At 38.4% G+C, this 25243-nt stretch overlaps 1 pseudogene; it reads right to left on the reverse strand.

Moving 5' to 3' along the window:
- LOC129362466 (protein FAM180A-like) overlaps positions 1 to 1290 on the reverse strand; it is a 4706-nt pseudogene extending 3416 nt beyond the window's left edge.
- Between the last annotated feature and the right edge of the window lie 23953 nt (positions 1291 to 25243).

Below are 25243 nucleotides of genomic sequence, written 5' to 3' on the forward strand. Positions count from 1 at the left end.
TTATGTTGCCATATGTTTAAAAGATTGTTGAGTTCAAGGCTTTTACATTTGGAGGATGAAGAAAGAAACTGAAACGGTTTTGGATCCATGTTGTTTTCTGGCTGTCCTGCTGTGAAGCATACTTTAAAATAAAATATAAGCAACCATGATGAAGCTCATAAACTGGAATGGCGTTCATAAATCTCTCTAAATGGTGGGCACCGTCACACGCCTGGCCGCCACGCCTGGCTGCAGGCGATTATGTGGAAAACGTCAGAAGGTCCCGGAGCCGCAGACTGAACTCAGATGTTCAGCAGCTGAAAATTCACCAGGATTTACTGACTGACTTTCCTTCATAACATTTTATGTCCCATCAGTTACAGTTTTTGTTAGTGGCTTTGGTGCATTACTCACATCACTACTGACAAGCACTGGAGCTTTTATTTTGATTAATTAATTACATCGATTTTAACACTGTAAGCATTCTACACAATTAATCACTCTTTTCCCCTTTTACATATTTACGTTCCGGCTGGAACTTTTGTATTTACATGTTTCCAGGATGCCTGTAAAACTGACGCACAAGTTCTAACAACAGCCACTCCTCTTGGCCCTCTGAGGGATAATTCAACTATTGTTGTGCTAACGTTGTGCTAAAATCAGTTAGCCTATCAGCAAAACTGTTTGAGCTTGAAATAGCGTCTTAATGCTAAACATGTAGCAGCAGCAGAGACGCTAATGCTAATGTAGATTCACAGTAGCAGCTAATGCTAATGTAGATTCACAGTAGCAGCTAATGCTAATGTCAGCGTCTACATTTCAGAAGAAGCTCCATGAATGACCAGAGAAACTAGATAGAAAAACACTTTGCTCCAACCTGACGGTTAAACAGGTTAAAACTGTCATCCTTGCTGTTGAGCTCATATATAAATTTACATAATCATTCAGCAGCAAAAATAAATCTAAACTAAACAAATATTCTGCTGATTAGAGGCTCTGACATGAAATAGAAAATGATTTAATTTGTTGTTAACCTGATCCAGTTTTGTTGTTGTTTATTCTGAGAAAGCTTTTAATTTCTTAAAGAGGAAACCTCAACCTGCAAAGTTTACTGCATAAGAAATAAACAATGATATACATGTATTTATATATATTTTAATTAAAAACACACAAAATCAGTTATGAAATTTAGAATGACAACATACATTTTTTGCTATTTTTAATAGCTGAGCTATCTTGCCTCTGGTCGGGGACTGGGCGACTCTGGTCCTGATGAAGGACCAGAGTCATCACTAGTCTCCAGGAAACCATGGCAACTGCATCTTACTGAGGATGAAACCAGGCTGCAGTTTGTCTTTTTGAAGATTCTGTCCTCCGCTTTGGTTTTCTCTTGGTTTTATTTCACTATGTGTCTCTGTCTCTTCTGGTTTGTTTGTCCCAGCATCTCCAGTCCAGCAGCTCCGTGTTTCACCGTCCACTAAACTTTCTTCACTGCTGTCTTCAGACATCAGTGAGAAATCTGATTTCTCTCTTCTTTCTGATTTGTGTTTCTGCAGCTGCATTTTAATGCTAAGATGGTTTCAGGTTCAAACTCCTGCTTCTGGTTTATTTTGGTAACTTTTGTACGACACTTTCCATTTCCTCTGGACATGAAATTAATGTTGTATTTAACATCCTGTAGTGAAAAAGAAAGATAAAAGTGTCTAAAATGTTACTTACAGCTGCTGTTTGCATGCAAGAAACTCAAGAAAGTCTTGGAAAAGTATCCTGAGTCCTTTGAGGGAATTTTATGAGACAGACCAACACAAAGTGTGTATCCATGTGAAGCTGAAGGAAAAGGATTCATAGGTTTAACATTTTTGGTCTAGTGTAACGTATTTGACTACCAATCTTTAACCCATTAACCAAGTTACCCAAATATGTTTTACAAATAAAAATCTGGAACCAAATGTTTACATTTGCAGGTTGACAAAAATCTCTGTCTGGAGTTAAATCAGATGAAACTTTTGTCATTTCAGGTCAGTTAGAATCAGCAAACGTTTCCATCCAGCATCAGACTGTAAGACTCGAATCAAACCTTTTAGTTTTTCTTCCACAAACCTCTGATAGGTCAACAAACACACCTGAGTTAATTAGTCTCACCTGTGTGTGTGTGTGTGTCTTAGGGCTACACACACCTGGAACCCTTTGCCTCATGGTGTGAGTGTTTTAATAAACACTGGATTTCAAAATGCTTTGTAGAAATGAAAACAAGCAACAAACAACATAAAACATAATAATAGATTATAATAATTGTTAGACAGCTACAATAAATTATAATGCACACAAAAAGAAATTAGAAAATACCAAAAAATAGAAACACATTAAAATTCTGGAAAGCTGAAGCATTTGAAAGCATTAACCAAAAAAAATAAATAAATAAATTCACAAAATAGTTAATTTATTATTAAATCTAAAAGTAAATCCACAACAAACTTAAAAACAAAATATAAATATATTTTTATATCCTTTCTCATCTTATCTTAATTACATCTCTTAAGTCATGCTAGTTGCCCATAATTAGAAAAATGAAGCTGAAAACCTCATAAAGAGAAATCTTAATTATTATTTCAACATATTTGATGCCTCAGAATCAAAAACATCTGCAGAACCCAGAGAGACGCTTTGTTCACCATTTGGCACAACTTCTCCTCTCCAACAAAAAATGAGAACGTCAGCAACACGAACTGCACCCAACGTGGAAAAACATATAAAACTCATTTATTTTCCTTCTCTTATTTTTTTCTGTAAAACTGAACAAAGAGTCGCAATAACTCTGTAAAACCAACGAGGCTCAGAGATCAGATGCTAGAAAAGATTTTTCTAAATGGAAAATAAATAAAGATGTTATTGTGAGATGATATCGATCCTCAATATTTTGCAGAGGAAGAAAAAGCCCATAAATAAAATATAATTCCTTTTTTTGTCATGTTGTTCTGGTGATCAGCTGTCAGAATCACTGCAGCTTTTATAATGTTTACAGTATAACTTGAAGTTAAGCGTCTAAGTCATTAATAATTTGACTAATAACCAAATGAGTTTTAAATTTTTTAATGGAAAATGTTTAATTAAATGTATAATTTATTGCAATAAATAATTTTAATAAATAAATAATTTTATTATTTGTAAAATTATTTCATCATAATATGCAATATGTAACATGTAATATGCAATAAGTCATCATTTGAATAATATATGTATTTTTATTATTACTAAATAATCAACTTGATAATTATTGACCATAACTTGCAAGATTTTAAATGATTTTTTAAAAACTATGAAAAGTGCTTTTCTATCAGCTGGAAAGTTTGATTATCATTCAGGCTTTTTCAGATGAGAGTTTCTGATTTATGTTTGAGACGTGTCATCATATTCCTCTGGTTTCTTATTCTCTGGACAGAAATGGAGCCAAACACAGATCATAAATAATAAAGACATGGAGTGAGATGTGGAATATGGACCGATTGGACTCAGACATTTAATAAAACGCAACCTTGAACAGTGAGACCCGAGTGCGTGAAAATGAAAATTTAATGTGAAAAAGCCTGGAAAGAGTGTGTATGATTTTATGCATTTTATCTTGACACCAAGCTTTTCAAAAATGTATTTTAGGGAGTAATTTATTATTCTTGCAGCTTTTCCAGAAGCTGAACCATCTGCTGGTGACAAACTCTGGAAATCAGGATAGTCTGCAATGGAATACAGTTAAGTTATTTTTTTATGAATGCACACTGTCCCAATTAGACCAATAAATAAATAAATAGATAAATAAATAAATAATAAAATAGCAACAATTTATGGCGTAAAGCTGAATTATTTGTCTGATCATGAACCATTTTATCAAGCAGTTTGATATTATTAAAATCAACTGTCAAAATCTTAACATCCCACTGATTCTGTGATTGTGACATTTAGAGACATTAACAGGTCTCTAAATGTGGTACATTTAATAGATTTTATTAAATCTATTAAAGAGACCTTAGTGTCTGTTAGTTCCAGTCACAGAAGCTATAACCTGTAGTAGCTGCCATCATCCACCAGATGTCAGTATTTAACCACGTTAAATGGGATCTGATTCATTTCCTCCACCTCCTGCAATAAGATAAACTTTTATACATCTATAAATAACTCATCTTATTAATTCACTAACAAAACCTTTCATTAAAAATGCATTCAGATAATAAGAAATGCAAATATCTCCATATCTGTGTTTTTCCAGACTTGTACATTTTTTGCTCGGCGGTCCATCAGTTTTTTGGCAGCTGGAGTTTTGGAGATACCATCCAGACTCTGGATGGTCGCCACTTCACAGCCTGCTATTGCAGCTTTTCCACAGGCCATCTGTCATCACTGCGCTCCTCTATTGTCTGCAGGCCAAACCCATTTTATGATCCATTCTTCTATGTTTTTAAAGTGATAGTGTATCGCTCTGTCTGGCAGAGGCCTTGTGACCACGTTGTTAGTTTGAACCGCATTGCTTTCTGTCAGACTCAGAGTGTTTGTCAGTGACACGGAGCAAAGCCATGCTGTAATTAACTACAGTTACAAAAGCTCAGCAGAAACGGCTGAAATGGGATTTTCTGGGATGGTCGAATCACAACCAAGATTCTCTCTGTGGAAACTGGAAAAACTCTGGATTTTACAGCGAATGCATATTTACCAGATTTTGACGAAGGGTTGTTGTTTTTACATTTTTGGTTTGACACAAATATTCACATAAAGACAAAATAACCTCATTCATCATCATCCATGGTTTTATCTGCCTGTTGTTACAAAACGGGTCAGTGGGTCGGGATTCAAACCCAGAACCTTTTTCTGCAAGGCGTCAGTGACGCTGCGCCGCTCAGATTGAATTCCACTTAAATACTTTCAGATTTCCGGTTTCAGGAAGCCCTGATCAGTCATTAGCATGAACTGCTACATATTTAGCATTGAGATGCTAGTTTAGGCTAGCATAGCTTTGCTGATAGGCTAACTTTCTTTGACACACCTTGAACACAATAGTCTTTTCCAGGGTCCAATCAGATCGTTCAGAAACAGAAGTTAGTTTCTGGAGTTCATCGCTCTCAGTGGATGAAGCTGTTGGTCAGATTTATGCCGCAAACGAAAGGTTCTCAGATATGTAAAAAGGAAATTAATGTGTTAAAGTCTTTGTTAGTAATTAGTTGAAATCACTGCATTAACATCCCTGTTTTAATATTTCGTTCTAAGTTCATGAGAGGTTTGAAATAAAACATGTTGATGTTTCTTTGAGGGCGTCTGTGAAGAGAAAGAGGAGATAAAAATGGCATTGTATTGTTTTCTATGGATCGGTTCTGAGGAGTTCTGGTGGGTTTTTGGTGGGTTTGATGGAGCAACAAGAGTGAAAAATGGGCAAAGCTCATGAAGCTCCTTACATCCTGCCAGCATGATCAGGTTCTGGTGCAGCTCGCTTGGCTCCACCCTCAACAGGTGGAGATCAGCTGCTGAGCTGAAAACCAATTAAAACAAACCCGCTGCCCTCCAGAACCTCAGAACCGTGGCACCACCAGCCGAAACCAAACAGCATTTCTCAGTGAATCTGTGCAAAAACATGAAGCTGACATGCAGCGTGAGTCAGCGGCAGCAGGGTGAGTCTTGTGTTTCCCAAACAGAGCCACATATTTACGCTGAGGAGAAACATCAGCTGCTCAGAGGCTGCAGAGACCAACCAGCTGCTCTCAGATCAGTTTTCGCTCTCCAGAACCAGAACCGCACAACAACAGAGAGGAAATGTCTGGCAGGTTTAGTCCAATCTAATCGACAGATTCAGTCAATCCTGATTCTTCCACAATTTTTCTGTAATATTCAATTACAATGCAAAGAGATGCTCAGTTATTCTTGATGTATGTGTCTACATACACATAGGATATTCTTGCTCTGAACTCCTGACAGCTGCAGCTCAAATGTCTCGTTACCGGTGAAGTTTCAGTCTGCTGTGTCTCTGGGGTGAATCCCTCAGAGAGACGGATCTGTCCGTTTCTGACGGCACAGGAGGAAAACGGGAGCAGAGGTCACACAGTCACTTCTTACGGATTGCTCATATCCTGGTTTGTATCTTTGACACGCCATCAGTCACGCTACTGACCTTTCACCTGGAGACTGAATCTGTTACAGCAAATATCACTCACCTAAAACATGTTCTTAAAAATGACTCGCATCATTTACATTCGTTACATTGTGGAAACAGAAGATAAACCTTAATGGTAATTTATCTCATACTCCAAATGGAAGTATGAAAAACTGTCTCACAAAGTGACCAACACCGTTATTTGATTTAATTTCATGACAAATCATTGGTCAGACCTCAAAAACAAGTGAGCCATGCAGCGTTCCTGCATGCAGAGCCTGTTTTGACTGAACTTGTGTTGCATGAGAGGCGGAAGTTTTTCCAGTCACTGTTGAAACTTTCTTCCAGGAAAACGTTGCATTTTGGCATGAGAGCCATGCAGTCATCTGAATGCAGGATTTCCTTCATTAGTCATGTTTGCTGGAAAACTTTCTGAATCTGGGAGGTTTTACTGAATGGAGCATTTATACAGGATTGGTAATCTGAACGCTTTTCATTCACCATGAAGTTCTAATTGGACCTGATTAAACCTGGATCCATCTTCAGTTCTACAGTTTAATTTTTATTAATATCAAAATATTTTGCACTTAAACAATTAGCCAAAAGAATATCATAGCAAACCCTAAAATACATTAAATGAAATGTATGTCAACAATCATACTATTATTATTATTATTATTATTATTATTATTATTATTATTATTATTATTATTATTATTATTATATAATAGAATATCAGATTTGAAGGATAAGTCAAAATATGATCAAAATAAATGGTACAAAAATAAAGTCAAAATATTACCAGAATAATATTCTAATATTGTGAAAATATAATCGTACAACAAAGTTTTGAAATATTATGAGAAAAAGCTGCAATGCTCCAAGAATAAAGAGGTACGACACTGAAATTGAAGTAAAAGCAGAATAAAGTTATTATAATGAAAAACATTGAACAAAAAGGTTGTAACAATTTGAGAATAAAGTAATATTTCCAGAATAAATTCATAATTTTCTGAAAAAAGCCAGATTAAAATGAACATAAAGTTAGAATATTATCAGAATAAAGTTGAAACATTTGGAGACTAAAGCAGTCTTATGATGATTCTTCCACAAAAATAAAAAGGAAACAATTCATATTTTAACAAATCAGCTTCAAATGATCATCAGTAGCAGAACTTTGAAAAAAATTGTTTATTTAAAGAATCAGATTTTAAATCTTTTGAAGCTTTTTGTCATTAGAATCATTTTTTTATTGTAATTGAATGACTTTCTTCTTTTTATTTAACTATTTAGTATTTAAATATTCTGAGTTCTTAGTCATATTATTGAGAACAGAATATTTAACGTCCCTCTCAGACACTGACCTCATCGCTCTGCTGCGATCCAGCCTGAGTCCGTCTGGGTCTCATTTCATTACAGACACTTAATTCAATACCAACAAGTCAAAGCACTTTAGACCAATTAGTCAGTGACAGAACTGCTGCTAACAACATGAATCAACGCTGCTAACCGCCTGATCCTCTGAAAACACAAAGTTCCCTTTTCTTACATCATGTTTTCATCTTCCTAGTTATAATAACATTGCAATTGCACTCAGGTAAAATCAGAAGGTTTGGGGCAACATTAATGCTAAAGTAACAATCATTGGACATTGTCTCACATTCTTGTCATGTTTGCATGAAAAGCTCAGATTGACATCAGCAGCAAGAGAGAAGCAACATGAACATCTGACCTGCTGCTTCCAGAAAACTGGACCCTTCATCCATTTCCTGCTTCAAGGGGGAACTAATAAAATGTGCACAAGGCCCTGGGGAATGTTTTGCCTGCGCACACCTGCTTGGAGTGAAATGGCAGAGGCAAGATTCACAAAAACTGAACAGTCATATTTCTCTCCTTTAAAATGTTTTGATTTTACACAATTATTATCAAAATATTTTAACTAAATACTGAAAAGTTAATAAATTTACTTTTTTTTTTTTTTTTTACAGAAAATAGCAAGGTGAGGACTAATAAACTTCTTTATTCAAAATACAATAATAAAAATCAAACTGAAATGAAAACTCAGACGATGTTTTTTCTTGTTTTCTTATGGATCATAATTGTGTCTGAATAAGTAGGATTGATTGATTGATTGATGTGTTGTTTTTTAACTGTCCATGCAGGAAATATGTTTCCGTCTTGTGTTGCATTGTGGGAGTTTGCAAAGGGAAGCTGATGCTGTTTGGGGTTTATGGAAAAGTTAGTCGCTGCTCTGCACTATTAGTAAAATAATTTATTTCCTGAAAGAGTTCTGAACATAAATCTGCAGAGGGGAGGAAGAAAAGAGAAACAGAAACAAATGAAACGTTTCTAAATGTGTTAAAAAGGATGAATGATGTCATGAAGCTGCTAACAGAGACAAGCTAACTCCAATGAGACAAAGCAGGCAGGACTGATGGAGGAACATACCTCCAGCATGAGGAATGTGGATGAATATGAAGGTTTGTTATTGTTATGTTTTATCAGGTTTTGATTCAGTTTTTGTTGGCCTGTAATGCAGCTGCATGGTTTAAGTTCATTTACTGAAGCTCCTAAAGTTCCTTGTTTTTACAGTTTCTTCATCTTCTCTCCCAATTCTTCTTGGAATAAACATAATCATTCCTGCAGTTTTTCAGGTTTTGTGATATTCTGCGTTAATCTTCCTCTGCTGTGCTGAACTCAGCGACACATTTCTTCCAAAACCTGATAATCACATCACTCTTAATTAGTCCTAATTAGTCTCAATTAAGACTAATGTGGATTCTCTTGTCTGCATCCTGATTCAGTTTTCTGGTTTTCCTTTCTCTGTCCATTTTTCTGCGTCCACTTACAAACATATTTAATAGTGATACAGATCAAATTTCAGTTGTAATTTATTATAAGAAAATGGATTTCAAATAAGATTGTGGAATGGGTAAAGCAGACTGGACCTTTAAGACTTTACACAGGCCAACTCAAAGCTCTGACCTTTGACCTGATGGAAATAACTAATAATGATATTTAATAGTAAAAAATCTGTCATATGTAAAGAAACCTGAAAATCCAACAATAGTTGTTAAAATATTTTTTATCCACAATTGGATAAAAATAAATCTGAACATAATGCATTTAATTTTTAGCTATTTTGATTTATTACATATTTATGTATTTATTATTGAGTTTTTAACTGGATTCTGTTAGCCTAGCTTGTGAAGGTCGGAGGGCGGGACTCGCACTGCTGTAGATGATCTGATTGGTTGACAGCTGAGTCGCTATGCAGTTTTAGGAGATCAGATATAAAGACAGGAAATATGAAATAAAGACACAATGAATTTAAATTTTAAATATTTATTTCATAATTTAACTAATTAAAAAAAATAGAATTGTTTTTGTCTGTCAAACAATTTAACAGACAAAAACATTAGAAATATGTTAATCAATTAATAAATAACAGATTAGTTATTAATTGGAGATTCGCCTGAACCACACATCAGATTTATTATTTTAAGGGTATTTTTGTCTTATTAATTCCAACACAAGCCACAGATTTTTTGGCCTGCAGCCTGTTTAAAAGCACAACAGAGTCCTGTTCCAGTTTGGGGCTGAGTCCTCCTGCTTCCTTCCTGTCCCTGACCTTTAGGGTCACCGAGGCATAATGAGCTCCGTCTCCGGTTTCTCCTTCGCCCCTCTGCTGTCCTGTCACAGAGTATCTTGCGAAAAATCACAGTCTCTGCATTGTTTCTCCTCTGTTGCTTTGGCCTGGCCCAGTGGGTGTGAAGTTTCCACTCGAGTGGAAACTTGGGGACCAAAGCAGGTATGACACTGACTTATGGTGGAGGCGCTGCAGAAATATCTCTGATTATTATCAACAGAAACACGCAGCTCAGCCGTTAGCCGGCTCTGAAACAGTAATATATCATTGTCCTCTGGGTCAATGTGGCGGACTGTGCAACAAAAACATGCTGTGCTGAGACTGACGCCATGTTCCAAAGACTTTATTACGTCTCCACTTTTCCTCCACTTTCCCCAAAGATTGTAACAAACACACATAGATGGTCAATATAGAGTTTTCCTTCTGTGTTGCAGCCCATTGGGTGACGTAGTAAAGCTTTACTGATTAGCACGATGTGGAAAGATGAGATCAATAAGGTCTTTATGTGTCTGCATGCAGGCAGTGAGCAAGTCCTCCATGTTGTTTTGTTACATTCAGCTTTATTTTTCAGTCATGTTTTCACCACATTATTTATTCATTTGTAATTTTAATTCACTATCTAAATATTTAGTTAGCAATCCATTAGCAAGCTAAATATTTAGTTTGAAGCTAAGTAATTATTCAGAACTAAATATGTAGCTAATATTCAATTTCACTTGCTGATAACCGGAAGTGGACTATCAAAATAAAAGCTGGGTCTTACAAATATAAGCTAAATATTTAACTTACTAATTCAATATTTAGCTTAAAATATCCAGCTAATATTTAGTTGGGAAGCTAAATATTTAGTTATTTCCTGAACAGCCTCCATCTTTTTCACTCATCCCATTTTGAGCGTAACTTTTCTCTAAAATTGTGACCCAATGGTTTCTTCTCTACAGATATGAAAAATATATTAGACATGTGAACATTTTGTGAAGAACTGGATATTTCTGAGCGTTTCCTGGGTCTGACTGTTCGGTTTGCAGCTGTATGTAACTTCAGTCAACAGGTGGAGTTTATTGGTCTGAACTGTAAACAGCCAGCAGCAGAGAGACGCTGTAAATCCTCGGCTATAAGATCCTGCTGGGTGGTAAAACAAACATGCATCTATAACTCTCATCGTAAACATTGTGCAAGATAAAACCTGAGAAGATGATGAGTGGTTTCTAAATCTAAACACTGCAGTGGCTGGAATGGTTGTGTATGAGTCTCCTATATCCCCCTCCCGATTCCCCAGGGAAACCGTTTGGTCTTTCTGTGACCCTGCAGACTTTGGTTTTTATTCTCCTCCAGATTCTGTTTTCCAGGAGGAAGTACCAGCTGTGGCTGCACAACCTGATCCAGCTGCCAACGCTTTGTGGCCTGGTTTTGGAGGCAGCAGCGCCGCGCAGCGCTCTGTAAAAACCTTTCATGAATCTTTTCATTTCTCTTTCCGCTGTGATGGTGGCGGTGCAGAGGCCCAGCGGGTCGGACCAGGACCACATGCTGAGGTTTGGGATTGCTCTGCAGCTTCTGGACAAAGTAAAACCCAAAGACGATGCTACAAGACATGTAAAGAAACAGCAACATTTAGAAAGTGTATTACTTTAATTCACTTTGCAGCAGCGCCCTCTACAGACGGGGAGTTCCTTCAGTCTTTTTCTTGTCAGAAACTTTAACGTTTTGCACTTGCTAGCTGTGCTAGCTTGATGATAAACAGCTTGATGAATTTGACTGGCAGATGAGTTTAACAAAAAAACATTTCAGGAAGTTATTTTAACTTATGTTTTATAATAATGATGGAAAAACTGTGGAGCGCCTGAAGGTCTCATAAAATACTCTTTAATTTTCCTCTTCCAGGTCCCTTTAGAGGCTCTGAAAACACAGAGAATTCTGTAATATAAAAAGACCTTAGAATAAAAATGTGTGATTAAAACAATCAAGTTCATTTATCTTTTTTCTCATCACTGGTTCCCTGCTGCACCTGCTAAAAATAAGTTACATACATAGATCACAAATAAATAAAAAATAAAAGTAACTACAAACATGAACAAATACAAAATAGAGGCTATAAATCAAAATAAATGAATTAAAATACAATGAAAATATCTACAAAAGGCCATTCTTGTCAATATATTTAGCAACACATAAAACAAAAACAATCAATTTATTGTAATACAAGATTAAGAAGAATCATTTAATGATGCTGCTTTTCTTAAAGTTGTTTTAAATTCATTCTTTTAATGTTTAATTCCAGATTTGGTTGTTTAGAACTGATGATGTTTCCTGTGAGAAATATAATTAAAAAAATAAAGCTGATGCAGAAATAAACAGCTAAATTCCCCTCATGTGTTGGTCATGATGCTGATTCTACATGAAGAAGGTTCTGCTGTTCTGGAAACGTTTAATCAAAAGCAGAACACGAACAAGAGCGAGTTTCTCTTCCCATCCGAAGCGATTCGGTGCCACTTTCAGTTTTCTGTCTGCACTTTGTAACTCATCGTTCACTCAGCTGGAAAAAAACTTCGTCTGGCAGCAGACATGCTGACAATGAGGAGAAAATGAGGGGAGAGGAAGCTCTGAAAGGAAATATCACTTCCAATGTGGCTCCTTGTTTTCTGTGCGGCCCCCGGCCCCAGCGTTAAACTCTCGTCCCCAGTGTGGCTCCCGGGCCCCAGCCTGGACCCCAGCCTGGCCCCGGGCCCCAGCCTGGACCCCAGCCTGGCCCCGGGCCCCAGCCTGGACCCCAGCCTGGCCCCGGGCCCCAGCCTGGCTCCTGGCCCCCATCCTGGCCCCGGGCCCCAGCCCGGGGGCCTCCAGTGCGAGGAGGAAGCGGCCTCCCTCCCTCTGAGTCAAACTGGGAAATTTCAATCTGAAAACTCTGGGATGGAAGAGCAGCAGCAAAACGACACAAACTTTGCTGAACCTTTACATTTTATCACTTCACCTTCAACTCTGACATAATTTTCTATTTCAATCATTTTGAAAGGATTGTTTCTCATTCTTGGGATTTCTGGTCTGAAAAACCAGTAAAAGACAAGGACTGACATAAGCAGCGTTATGTCAGTTTGTACAGAGAAGCTGAATGCAATGAACTGGACTCATGATTGAAACACAAGCTCTCCTGCATTCTTGTGGCTGGATGAGGCGAGTTTTCAGATGTTCGCCTCTGTTTTAGCCCCATGTGGGCGGGTCACACAGATTGTTCATGTCCAGGCGGCTGCAGCGCCGCAAACAAGATGCTTTGAGCCAGAACTTTAGCTCAAATTCAAGCTGTCGAGTTTTATGTTTTATCCAAGATGTTTTAAGAAAAGTGAAGATTTACAAGAACTAATTATTGAAGTTTTTAATGATACATTGACATTTGAAACAGCATTTATACAGCAGTCTGTGTTTGTTTGGTGTCTGGTTCCATGCAGTGACGGGGAACCAGGTCTTAACGCAAAGATATTCACATTCATTTATAAAATGCATCATGTAAGGAACATCTCAGCCTCTGGTTGAACTGAATCACAGTAGCTAACAAAGTTGATGTTTTTGCTGCTGTTAATTTCTCAAAGTTGCTCATTGTTGCTGTTGATGTCTTGCCATATTGGATTATTGCTTTCCGTGTGTCGTTTCTGATTTTCTGTTTTGCTTTATTCTGTTCTGATTATTATTATTAGTAAAGTCATTTTGTCTCAGTTTAGCTCCCACAGGTTTTCCTTGTGCTGAAGTTTATGGAAAACGAGTCCAAACTTGACTTGAGCTCATTTAAATTTATAAGGCTAAACTCCACATTTAACCTTCTAAAGAAAATGAATTGGATCCAGAAGCTCAGTGTTTATCCAGTCAGATCTGCTCTATATGATATTTACAGCAGCAGCTTCTGTTTCCTGCCTTGTTTTCCATCGTGGATGTTTGAGCAGCCAGAGGTTTCTGGTGGCGGTGAGGTGTTGGTCCTTCAGGACTCTCTCTGCTGAGCAGATCGTCCTCTAAACATGCCGGTGGGGAACTGATGATCCTTTGGGCCGTTTCAGTCGCTGGCTGCAGGCGCTTCCTGTCCGGCGCCGCAGGTTGAGCTCCCCGCTGTGCAGCAGCGGTCAGTGTGAAACATTCAGCTGCTCCTCTTTCGCTGCAGACTCTCCACTGTTTGTTTGGATGAATTTTCAGGTGAATTATTCCAGTTTAACCCAAGAACAGAAACACATACATTTCCAGATATTTATAATTGGTTTCTATCTTAGCTCATATTGTCCATTCCTTAAACTATTTTTGATTTTATTTTTAATTTTTTGCTTTCAATATTAGCTTTAATACTCCATGGGTTAGTTATGCCCTATTTGCAGAATATAAATAAAATATAAGCATTGCTTTCTGTTTCACAAAGATGATGCTTATTAATTTATTATGATTCTGTCTTAAAAGCGACAAATTAATAATGAATGAATGCGTTTGGTGTCTCTGGGGATTAGAAAGCATCTTTAGAGTTTCTGTCTCGTGTTGCAGCCAAACATTTGGACCGAGCGGCTTTCTGCCTGCAGGACGATGATGAGCTCTGACAGGAGGACAGCGGGCCGACCGGCTCCTGCAGACAAAGGTAATGAAGGAATCCGTATTCATCTTTATCCCCGCGAAGAACAACCGCTGGAAGAGATGAAAAACGCTCGTCTTGATACAAAGTCCTTCAGCAGAGACAAGAAAATCTGACCATTTATCAGTGAAATATGTGACAAAACTGGAACAAGAGTTTCCTCGGGATGTTCAGAGTTGATTCTCTTTGTTCTCATGATGCCAAACACAACAAAACAAATCTGGCCGTTTGCATGTCAGAGCAAAAAGATGAGAACAAGCAAACAAACAGCAGCATGTTAATCAGCTGGGAGTTTATCCTCTAAATTCAAGCACAAAGTTTACTGTTTTAAATCCTGGATGATTTCTCCATGACTTCAGTCAGTAGATTTAAAGAAAAAGAAACAAAATCACAGTTTTCTGAGAAACTTTGTCTGATTCTGCTCTGCTGATGTTTCATGGTGCATAACATAAATAATACACACAGACATGAAAGCTCTCAGATATCTGAAGTTACAGATATCTTTGTAAATTGATTTGATCAGATAAGCTGTGATGTTTTTAACATTTCTCTGATGTCAATAATAGGAAGTTTTAAAGCAGACTCAGCTCTTTATTTGGAATGTAATAACAAGTGCATTACTATCTTTTCTAAACATTTTACACAGATTAGATTATTGATTTAATTAATAGATCTATTATTAAAGCTGTTATTAAACCTCACAAGAGATTCTCTACTTGTGAGGTCCAGCCGTTGCATTCGGCACATCACCAGCGGTCTGTTAGGAAGTTTTGTGAGTTTTCATTAAAACATCATTTTCGGGTGAGACAGAAGAGAAGAGTTGGATTCATAAATCATTTCAGTCGGTGATGGATTGTTGTCTGTGGGATCATGTCTGCATCCTCTCCATTCGACTCTTTCTAATATTTCAAAGCTTGTTCCTGGCAGACAGGCTTCCCACCAAACCGTCCCGCTGCCGGCGGTTTTACCCAGGAAAACACACAAATATGGTTGAACTAAAACCGTTAAATTACACTTTTAACTGTTTGGATCAAACGGTGACGTTTGATAAACCATCTCACTCGTCACCCAGAAGATTACTGGTCCTCACTACTAAACAGATGGTTTGTTTGTTCCGCTTTCCCAAACTTTACGGTCATAAAATCTCCACAGGGACAAATATTTACTGACAGCGCTCCCACTCAGACTGCAGCAGGAATCACAGCAAGCAGAGCCGCTGCTGCAGCCACTGCTGGAGCCGCTGCTGGAGCCGCTGCTGCAGCCACTGCTGATCAGAAACTCAGTAAATCCATCCTAACGATCGTCACTGCTCAGATTTAAAGCATGTTTAGAAAATACAACGAAATTCAACTTTGCATGAAGATCATGTTTCTGAATGCCTGACAGAAAAAAACCATCAGATTTAAAATTTAAGACCTTGATCAACAATTTCAGACCATCTCACATGTTTTCCAATGAACTTAAGACATTTTAAGGTTTTAATATATAAATTTACTTTTTAGTAAATGCACAGATATTTAATAATATTTCAACAGTTTTTTTTTAACAGTTTTTCAATATTTTGCCTTTAAGGCCCAAATGAAAATGAATTTGCTGCCCCTGACAAAATGTGTTTCACTTTCCGAATGTTTCCTGAAATACATAAACTTTTCAATGACTGAATTGTTCTATGATGAAAAAAATGACTTTCTGCTTGTGGCTTCAGCAGAGAAAATCCAGAGAACAAAGACAGCAAAATGCACTGAGTCCAGGTCAGAGGAAGTGGATGGACATTTATTTGAGTTGATTTTTGATTGATTTACTTCCCGGTATTGTGTGCATAAAGTTGAAAATGTCTGCTCTTGTTGCACGAAGTGGTCAGGAGTGTGACTTGTGATCCCTCAAATTTTTCTGTTACTGTTTAAAAGAAACCAGTTACAGCTGGAAAATATCCTGTGAAAGTGACTGCAGGAGTAGATCGGGTTAGCAAAATATCACAAATAAGTTTATTTGAAGTCAGTGTAAAAAGTTGGAATATGTTTTCTATCAGCGACATCTGCTGAGGTTATTTTAGAGATTATGCTTCAAGAAGTTCCATTAGTGTCCTGATGACTCGTCTGCCGCTGGGACTGGCAGTCAAATAACCTTAAATTATTCCAGGACGATCCATCGTCGCTGTGCAGGCGGGGTGAGCCAAAAACGACCCTGTCTGCCAAAACTGAGACGAGAACAAGTCATAATCTAATGAGGGATAAAAGTGCAATTTGGTTCAAAGCCCGTTTCTAACAAGAAGCTATTCTAATTATTTAAACGTCGTCGTAGCAAAATCCCCACAGGGATGCCATGAAAGAGGCGGGAGGTCATGTGTGCCGCAAATCATTCTGCAGACTCACAGCTGTGCTTTGCACAAAAACACACACACTTATGCACAAAAACACACACACTTATGCACAAAAACACACACATTATGCATAAAACACACACACTATGCACAAAAACACACACTTATGCACACACACACTTATGCACACACACACACTTATGCACAAAAACACACACACTTATGCACAAAAACACACACATTTATGCATAAAAACACACATTTATGCATAAATCACACACATTTATGCACAGACACATCTGTCATTTGGCGCAGTAATGGCTGCCACCTACATGCTTTGTTTTGATGTTCGGCTCAGCCTTAGATCTGCAACATCAGAAGTAAATGTGGACTTCAGAGAGACTCAGAGGTTCAGCTTTGAACTGTTTATGGGAAAAAACAGAGGAGATGAAGGTCGCGGTGGAAGCAACGTGGAGAAGCACTTCCTGGCGTTTTTTTCTTTTTCTAATTTGATGCGGCTGCTTTCAGTCAGGTAACCAGGAGGAGGGCAGGTCTGTGCATCATCAGGCTAAAAGTTGTAATTTAAAATGACACCGAAAATAAGAACTTTAGTTCTAGTTTTAGGACTAAAGTAGGGTTTGAAGTTGAGGCTCTCGGGTTCACAGCCTCCCGCTTAAATACTATTGTGGTGATGCAACTTTAATGTGACTCAAATTTACACGGTTTTTTGGTCTCTGTTTGTTTACCTGTTGAAAAATGATTAAAACCGAGACATGCCAATAAAATACAATATTTTATTGGCATGTGAACATGTGAAGCTTTTCAGACGTTATGTCCACAGAATGAATTTTGTTTTGGTTCTTTTTACATTGATTAGCTTCAGAAAATCCTCATGGACGACTCTCCAGGTCGAAAGCAGCGGTTCTCAAAGTGGGGGTTGGGGCCTCGAAAGGGACAGCGAGACTCCAAGTGAGGGCAGAGGGTAAAAATATTTATGGGAAGTTTATGAGGTGTCCACTAAACTATATGTATTAAAAATGCAGATCATTATTGGTGGCTCTTTAATGAATTAATCGTATTTCAAACAAAATAAACATTTTCAATTCCAAAACCCATGTTGTTGTTAAATTGCTGAATAAATAAACGCATGAGCTCAGCAACAAAAATGTATATATTCTTTCATTTGGACTGCCATTAGCGTTAGCTGCTACATGTTTAGCACTGAGATGCTATTTATGCTATAATATCTTCTGATAGGTTAACTGCTATTAGCACAACTTGGACTCAGCACAAGTATGTTTTCCAATCAGATCATTTGAAGCAGAAATTAACCCCAAAAGAAACAACTATTGAATGTAGAAATGAAGATTTTTATGTTATGTTTTCGCTCTCACCTCCCTCTCGTCTCCACAGAAAGTCGTCAGATGGAGAGAAGCTGCGTCTGATGTTGGCTTCTGCTCTGTGGAGAAGTTCAGGCTTGAAATGTGATTCTGGCTTTGAGATGTTTGATGAGAAATCAAAGAAGCTCCTGTAAAACTGGCAGAATGTGAACATTATATGACTTCCCTCCTGCAAGAAAGTGGCTTAATAATGGAGACATAACAACCTTGGTGGTTTTGGTAAATCGGTTTCAGTTTTGGACGTCTTACTTAAAGTCTGTTTCATTCATCTTTATTGAAATCTTATTTTCTACTTTTAACACATGCCGGTGAGTTTCTAACTCAGATTTTATCCTGCTAGATTTTTAAAGCTGAAAATAAAATAAAAGTGCTGCTGCATCCCGGGTCCACGAATCTCTGTTGGGAGGGACGGAAGTTTCTCTAGAAGTAGGGTTAGATCATTTCATAGTTCTGTTTTAGTGTTTTTCCAGATGGCTGGAATCAAGGAAACAATAAATGAATTAAAGGCAAATTCGCAGATATTAAAACGACTTGTTCAGTCAGCCGGAGGGCCTGCCTAATACTGCAGGAAGATGCTTCGCAGAGCATCTCTGGTGTGTGAGGATCTAATTTTTACTCAGACACATGGTGGGATGGCAGCCGGAGGCTCAGACGTGTCACAAAGCTCATTAATCAACAACCTGCAGTCCCTCTGCTTTCTGATGATTGATGGCAGCGAGAGGGCGGCGAACAAAAGACAAAGAGAAGCCTCATGTCGGTGTGTGTCGGCACGCTGGTGTTAGGATTTAACACTCACTCATTATGGATGACCCTGCAGCCGACGGCGCAGTGTGACTCTGCACATAGTTGGCATGGCTAACCAGGAGGGAGAGTGGAGCTGGCCACCTCCAGGCAGACGGGGATTCTGTTAACATCTGTGTCAGGCAGCCCACGCTGTTAAATAAATTTCCCCCTAAGCCTGGGACAAGGCCGTGTTCAGGAGCGTTAACATGCCGGCGGATCAGGCTGCTTCTGGGAATGCCATTAGTGTTCCTCCTTTGAAATACGCCAAGCAGGACGATGCAGGACCGGCTCCTAAAAGCAGGTGTGCTGATTTGGTTCTCATATGTAAAAAGTTAGGGGTTGTACTAATGACTGCAATGTTCCCCTTCTCTTTGTAATGCACATAAAATCAGTCATCAAAGAACGCCCGGCTGCAGGTAGAGTTTAATGTTTCTTATTCATGAATCTTGTCCTGAGGTCTTAATAAAACAGAATATTCACAGCGGTGCACTGAAACCGCCTATAATTGCACAATAATGAGCCTTTGGAAAGAGCATATTCATTTGAGGTTAGACTTTAATTTGTCAAAGGAGTGCCGCGTTTAGCAGAAAAAGCCCCAAAAGGCCTGATCTCACAACCAACCGGTTTTTCTTTGCTTTGTTTCTTCAACATTCTTCAGACACTGGAAATGTTTCAGTTTGGCTTTAATGAGCCAAAAGTTAAAGAGCTGCATGTTATTTAGGAAGCTAATGCTAAAGCGCTAAATTCAGCCATGTTGACACAAACCACATGAGGCTCACAAAACAATTCAGAACTGAATTTTTGCATGTATTTGTTTGTTTAATAGTCAATTAAATGGTAAATGGACTGAACTGATATGGCTCTTTTCCAGTCATTTTGACCACTCAAAGCTCTTTACACTAGAGTCACATTCACCCATTTGCTCTCACATACATTGAGACGCAGACTGGCAAGCAATTTGGGGTTAAGTGCCTTGCCCAGAGGCATGTCGACATGTGGCAGGAAGAGGCTGGAATCAAACATACAACCTTCCGATTGCAGGACGATTACTCTGCCATACAGCCACAGTCGACAATTACCAAAACGTTAAGACAGATGTTGAACAGAACAAAACAAAACGGTGAATTAAATTAGCACTTTAGAATTTAACTGGGACATTAAAAGCTAAATGCGGTAAATATTTTCAAACCACGAAGCTAAAAATTAGCTCCATCATTAGCGCATTAGAGGAAATTAGTCACTTTTGTCAGAGTTTGTTTTGTCTGAATTGTGCTAGCATTTGCAGTTCTGCTGCAGCCAGGAGTCCCTCAGGGCTCTAGTCTCAGTCCAGCACAGTTCTCAGTCTGCATGTTTTCTGGACCAAATATCAATTAATTCCTCTTTTCTTGAGCCTCAACTTTTATGTCTCCACATTCCTAAGTTTTCTAATAAGAAACAGAGGAAAATTTTGCATTTGGTGTTTTGTTACATAATTTTTAAATGTAAAAGTAAACTTGTGTTAACGACTGAATCTTGGTTTATGTGCTTTTTATCAAAGCCGTTGAACAGATATCTGCATTTGGCTCTGTGGTTCAGTGTGTTATCCTGGGTTATAAATCACGCTGCTCATTAAATCACGCCGGCGGTTCTCTTCTGCCCTTCTCAGCTCGACGGTTTCACTTCATGTTTATTCAGTTGAGCAGATTGATGAGACGGAGTCCGTCTCACAGGTTGACGTCAGGTTTCAGGGGACGAAAATGTCACCGTTTGAAATGACAGACAAGAGACTCGTTTACATTGGACACATGATCCACTCTGAGCTCTTTATCGCCGTTAGCTTCATTTACCTGACTTTACAAAGCCGCTCTGCTGGCCGTATTTTCTGACTTTTAAATTTTAGAGATTAGAAGAAAAAAAGCTTTTCAAACCAAACTCAGCTCTGCTTTGAGCTGGGAACTTCAAATCTTTCTGGATTTGTTGTTAATGAACTTTGGCTAATAGTAAGTTTAACACTTTTTTCATGAATTAATCACATGACAAATGAAAACAATGTGGATCATTTCTATTTGTCTGACTGAGTTTTCTGCTGCCTCTCTTTCTACCAAAGACTGGATGACTAAAGTCTTCATTCTGGTCTTTGTTCTTTAGTTTCCAGAAACGACAGCATCTATTTTATTTGCTGTTTCAGTCGTTTTATTTATTTATTTGAGATATTTAAAATGTCGTCCAGTTCTGGTTCTGGTTCTGCTGGAAGTTTCTTCCTATTAAAGGGAAGTTTTTCCTCTCCACTGTCACCACATACTTGCTCAGAATGAGGCATTGCTTTAAAGCAAGCGACTCTTCTGCTGTCATCTCCTGATAGAAAACTTTAACAAAATTTTCACACAACTTCTCTTTACCTATTAAACTTTAACTGTGACGTGAAAAGCAAAATCTAAAGCGGCTCGGCCTACAGATGAAGAAAAGTCATGAGAAATCGGAGCGTGGAGTCAGTCTGGGAAAGCAGACTGCAGTCTGTGGGATCAGACAAGGTGAGCAGCCACTCAGTAACAGAGCAGCTCATTCAGAAAGTCTGAAGCCAAAGTGCCTCCCTGCAAAGGAAGAAAGGGGGAACGGAGTCGGGAATGAGCAGAGCTTCATCTGTCAAACAGCGGACCACATCTGAATGGAAGCTTTGGAAGACTTCCTATTAGTCTTTCCATGAAAGCTGCCACAGAAATGTAAATGAGCCGGTCAAAGGAACCTGTTAGGTTAGAAATATGGAAATGTGAAAAGGAAAGAGGTGAAGGACTAAAGTGATTTAATACTTCATTCTGTTGCTAAGGAGAGCGAAGCACCTGGAGGGTCTTTCATCATTATTTCATCTAAAAAAGTTGATTTTAAAGCCAGACTTTATTCATAGCATCGACGTTTCTGTAGAAATATGTAACAAGCTCTGGAGATGATAGTAAAGTGAAGCCTTCCTTCCTCCAGGAAGTGAAATTTATATCCAGACGCGTCATTGTGCTGCTGCTGGAACGCAGAGGGAATAATAAAAGGCAGATTATGGAGGAGAAAATGGGATTTTTGTGGTGAATGAATCCGTGTATGAGAACAGCTTCTGTTTGCTGGAACACTCAGCTGGTCACTGGGAATTAAAACCATCTGATCCTATCATACTATAGGTTTAGTCTTTGACTTGAACGTGTTTTGACCTCAACCGTAATGTCGCTGGTTTTGTGTTTAGGGAAGTTTATCCTGCTGGGAGGCGAAGCTCCACCTCCAGACCTTCTTCTTCTACGTCTGCATGTCGCTTTGGGTTCGTAAACCATTCAGTCAGAAGCATTAAATTAGTGACATGGACAACCAGGAAAAAATTTAAGCAAAAGAATCTTAATTGATGATGAAGACCTGCTGATGCCGGAGGCGACTGCGACCCATTTCCCAGCTTTATCCGACTTTTACGTCATTAACATGAGACATAAGTTAGACAGTAAATCTAAAACTGAAAATGATATAATGAAGAGATGAAAGCAGTCTGAGTCAGTGAACGCATCACATCCCAACCGACACCCAAGCAGAACCGGGTCAGGACTGGGTCAGAACCGGGTCAGAACTGGGTCAGAACCGGGTCAGAACCGGGTCAGAACCGGGTCAGGACTGGGTCAAAACTGGGTCAGAACCGGGTCAGAATTGGATCAGAACCGGGTCAGAACCGGGTCAGGACTGGGTCAGAAACCGGGTCAGGACTGGGTCAGAACCGGGTCAGAAACCGGGTCAGAACCGGGTCAGAACTGGATCAGAACCGGGTCAGAACCGGGTCAGGACTGGGTCAGAACTGGGTCAGAAGCTGCAGCTCCGCTGAAGGTCATTGCTTCCTGAAGGTCATTGCTGAGTCTGTAGCTCAGCAACTTTACAATCCATCCAGCGACGGCGGCCATCTTTACTGGCGGCCATCTTTACTGCAGTAATCCCTTTCGGGTCAGAAAACTGTTCAGAAATTTACTGATCATTCAGTTAGTAGAATGATCAGCCAGAGAAGAAAAATCTGACTTCATTAAAAAAATCATGAAGACCTGCAGCTTCTTCATAATAACTGCTGATTTTATGATTATTTTTATGATAATAGTGATTTTCTGCTAATTTTGTATAGAAAATATGTTGATATTCTGAGTAAAGTAACTATTAGCACAGCAGGAAGAGCGAGACTCACAGCTAACTGCCTGTGTGTGTGTGGGGGTGTGTGTGTGTGAGCGTGTGTCTGTGTGTGTGTGTGTGTGTGTGAGTGTGTCTGTGTGTGTGTGTGTGTCAGGTTTTGCTCTTCCAGTTCTTTGCTCATATGAATCAGATTTCTGCAGACTGTCTGTTTGTCATCAGTTCCTCATGGTGTCTGAGTTATCAGAGATTATTATGATTCGTTGTGGTTGTTTTCATTTCTTAAATTATGATTTCATTAATATGATTTATGATGATGACATCTTGCAGAACTTTGGCTGTAGAGAATCAAACAGTCATATTTGATAAAGTTGTGCATTTTAATGCCTTTGAAACTCAGAAATCTGTTATTCACTTCAACTCTAATTTAATCTTTTGCAAACACATTATTTCAGTTTGATTGGAATGTTTTTCATTTTGTTCCAATATAGTTTCTTCTGAATTTTATGTTTTATTGTTCAGATTTTAGTGACATAGACGTCTGTAAATATCACTAACAGGAGATTTAGTGAGAAGTGACTGAAAATTCAGATTATGACGATTTTTTTGACAGATATAAAATCTAATCACGATTCAATTTGCAGCCAATTTTTTCATGGCTCCAGGTTCAGATAGAATCTGATATATAATTAAACTCAATTGACTTTTTCCTGAAAGTGGGACGACGGCTGTTGTGAATTTCATCTATATGACTGAATTAAAATGTAAACTTTTGACAATAAAACAGAAACATGTTAATCTGTAAAACTGGAAAAACATATGGGTTTGGCTGCAAGAACTCTGATAACAAAAGAAGAAAATTAAAGCTGGTTTTAAAAAAATCCTTCTGTCAAATCATCATTTAAAGAGAAATACAACCACAATCAACTTTTCATCATCAACAGATTTTATGCAGAATAATTGGCATGTTGGCCATTTCAGGAAGTATTTTTGATAATATTTTATCAGTCTTTTAAAAATCTTTGGTTTAAAGTGAATATAATGGTCATCAGATGTTACAAAATGGCGTCCACATGCAAAAGCATCTTTTCTCCAGCCTCATTTCATCTCCAGAGTTTGGGAGCAGAGCAGGAATGAGGCAGCAGAGTTTTCATCATAATCTGGATTTAACTCAAGCTGTCGGCTGGTTGCTCTCTGTTGTCATCTGACAGATGATTGACAAGAACAAACAGTCGGCCAGAAACGCCATTGTTCCCCGGAGGAAAGTCTCCTGGGAGCCTTTTGGCAGACGTCCCTCAACAAGTCCTCACAAACACAGACAGGATTGTCCAGCGATACTTAGTATTCATTTCTCTTCTGCACGATTGTCTGGTGGTGGGGCCATTGTTCGGTTTGTGTACTGTGGTTTTAGACGTTGTGTAATGTGACGGTTTGCGTCGGAGAGGCAGACGGGAAGCTTGCATTAAGTTTGCAAAACAGGGAAAGAAATAACTACGTTTGTCACTGGAGTGAAATGGTTCCAGAGTATAAAACCCAGATACTGGCTCAGATTCCCTGCTTCTGTCTGTGTAAATATGCTGTAATTTTATCGGAAAATGACACACAGAAGTCCTTAGTGATTTGTTTATGAAATTATCCTTTATTTGGTCATTTGAGTCAAAACTCAGAGAAACTAAACAATCACACAAACGTCTTGATGACTGCAAAGACGTTGGCATGGGGCGTGATTGAATTATGCAGGACCTCTCTGGTGAAACGGCTCCTATAACTGTTATTTTCAGGGTAATCAAAACAAAACCACCCCAGAGCATTTTCATCTAGGTGATCAAAATTACAGAGGAGACGTCTGGCTGCCGCCGTGTCGGTGCTTCGCTCTGCTCTGCTGGGAAAATAATTCACTGTTTATTAAACTCCTATAAACTCTGTTCAGCTTATAACTGATTAAGGGAGCCAGTTAAACCACGAGACATTTATTAGAGGTGCAACTTCATTAAAACTTTTAGTTGCAATTATTTTAAAATTATATAATCGACAAAATGAGCAACATTTTCAATTAAAATGCAAAATCACTGAGTAAATATTTGCTGCTGTTTTGAGATGATATTGTAGGTTTGAAAGCTTCAGTGATTGGTTAAATCCTTTCAGCATGACTTCAATAGAACAATAGATGCATTTAGATCTATTGTTGTGAAATGAACAGAAATGAAACCCAGAGCAGCTGCTGCGTCGCCGGATGTTGGCTGTTTTATTTATTTATTTAAAAATGTTTTTTATAGGT

The sequence above is a fragment of the Poeciliopsis prolifica genome, unplaced genomic scaffold (genome assembly GCF_027474105.1).
Source record: "Poeciliopsis prolifica strain line A6 unplaced genomic scaffold, Auburn_PproV2 SCAFFOLD001, whole genome shotgun sequence".
Classification (NCBI taxonomy): domain Eukaryota; kingdom Metazoa; phylum Chordata; class Actinopteri; order Cyprinodontiformes; family Poeciliidae; genus Poeciliopsis; species Poeciliopsis prolifica.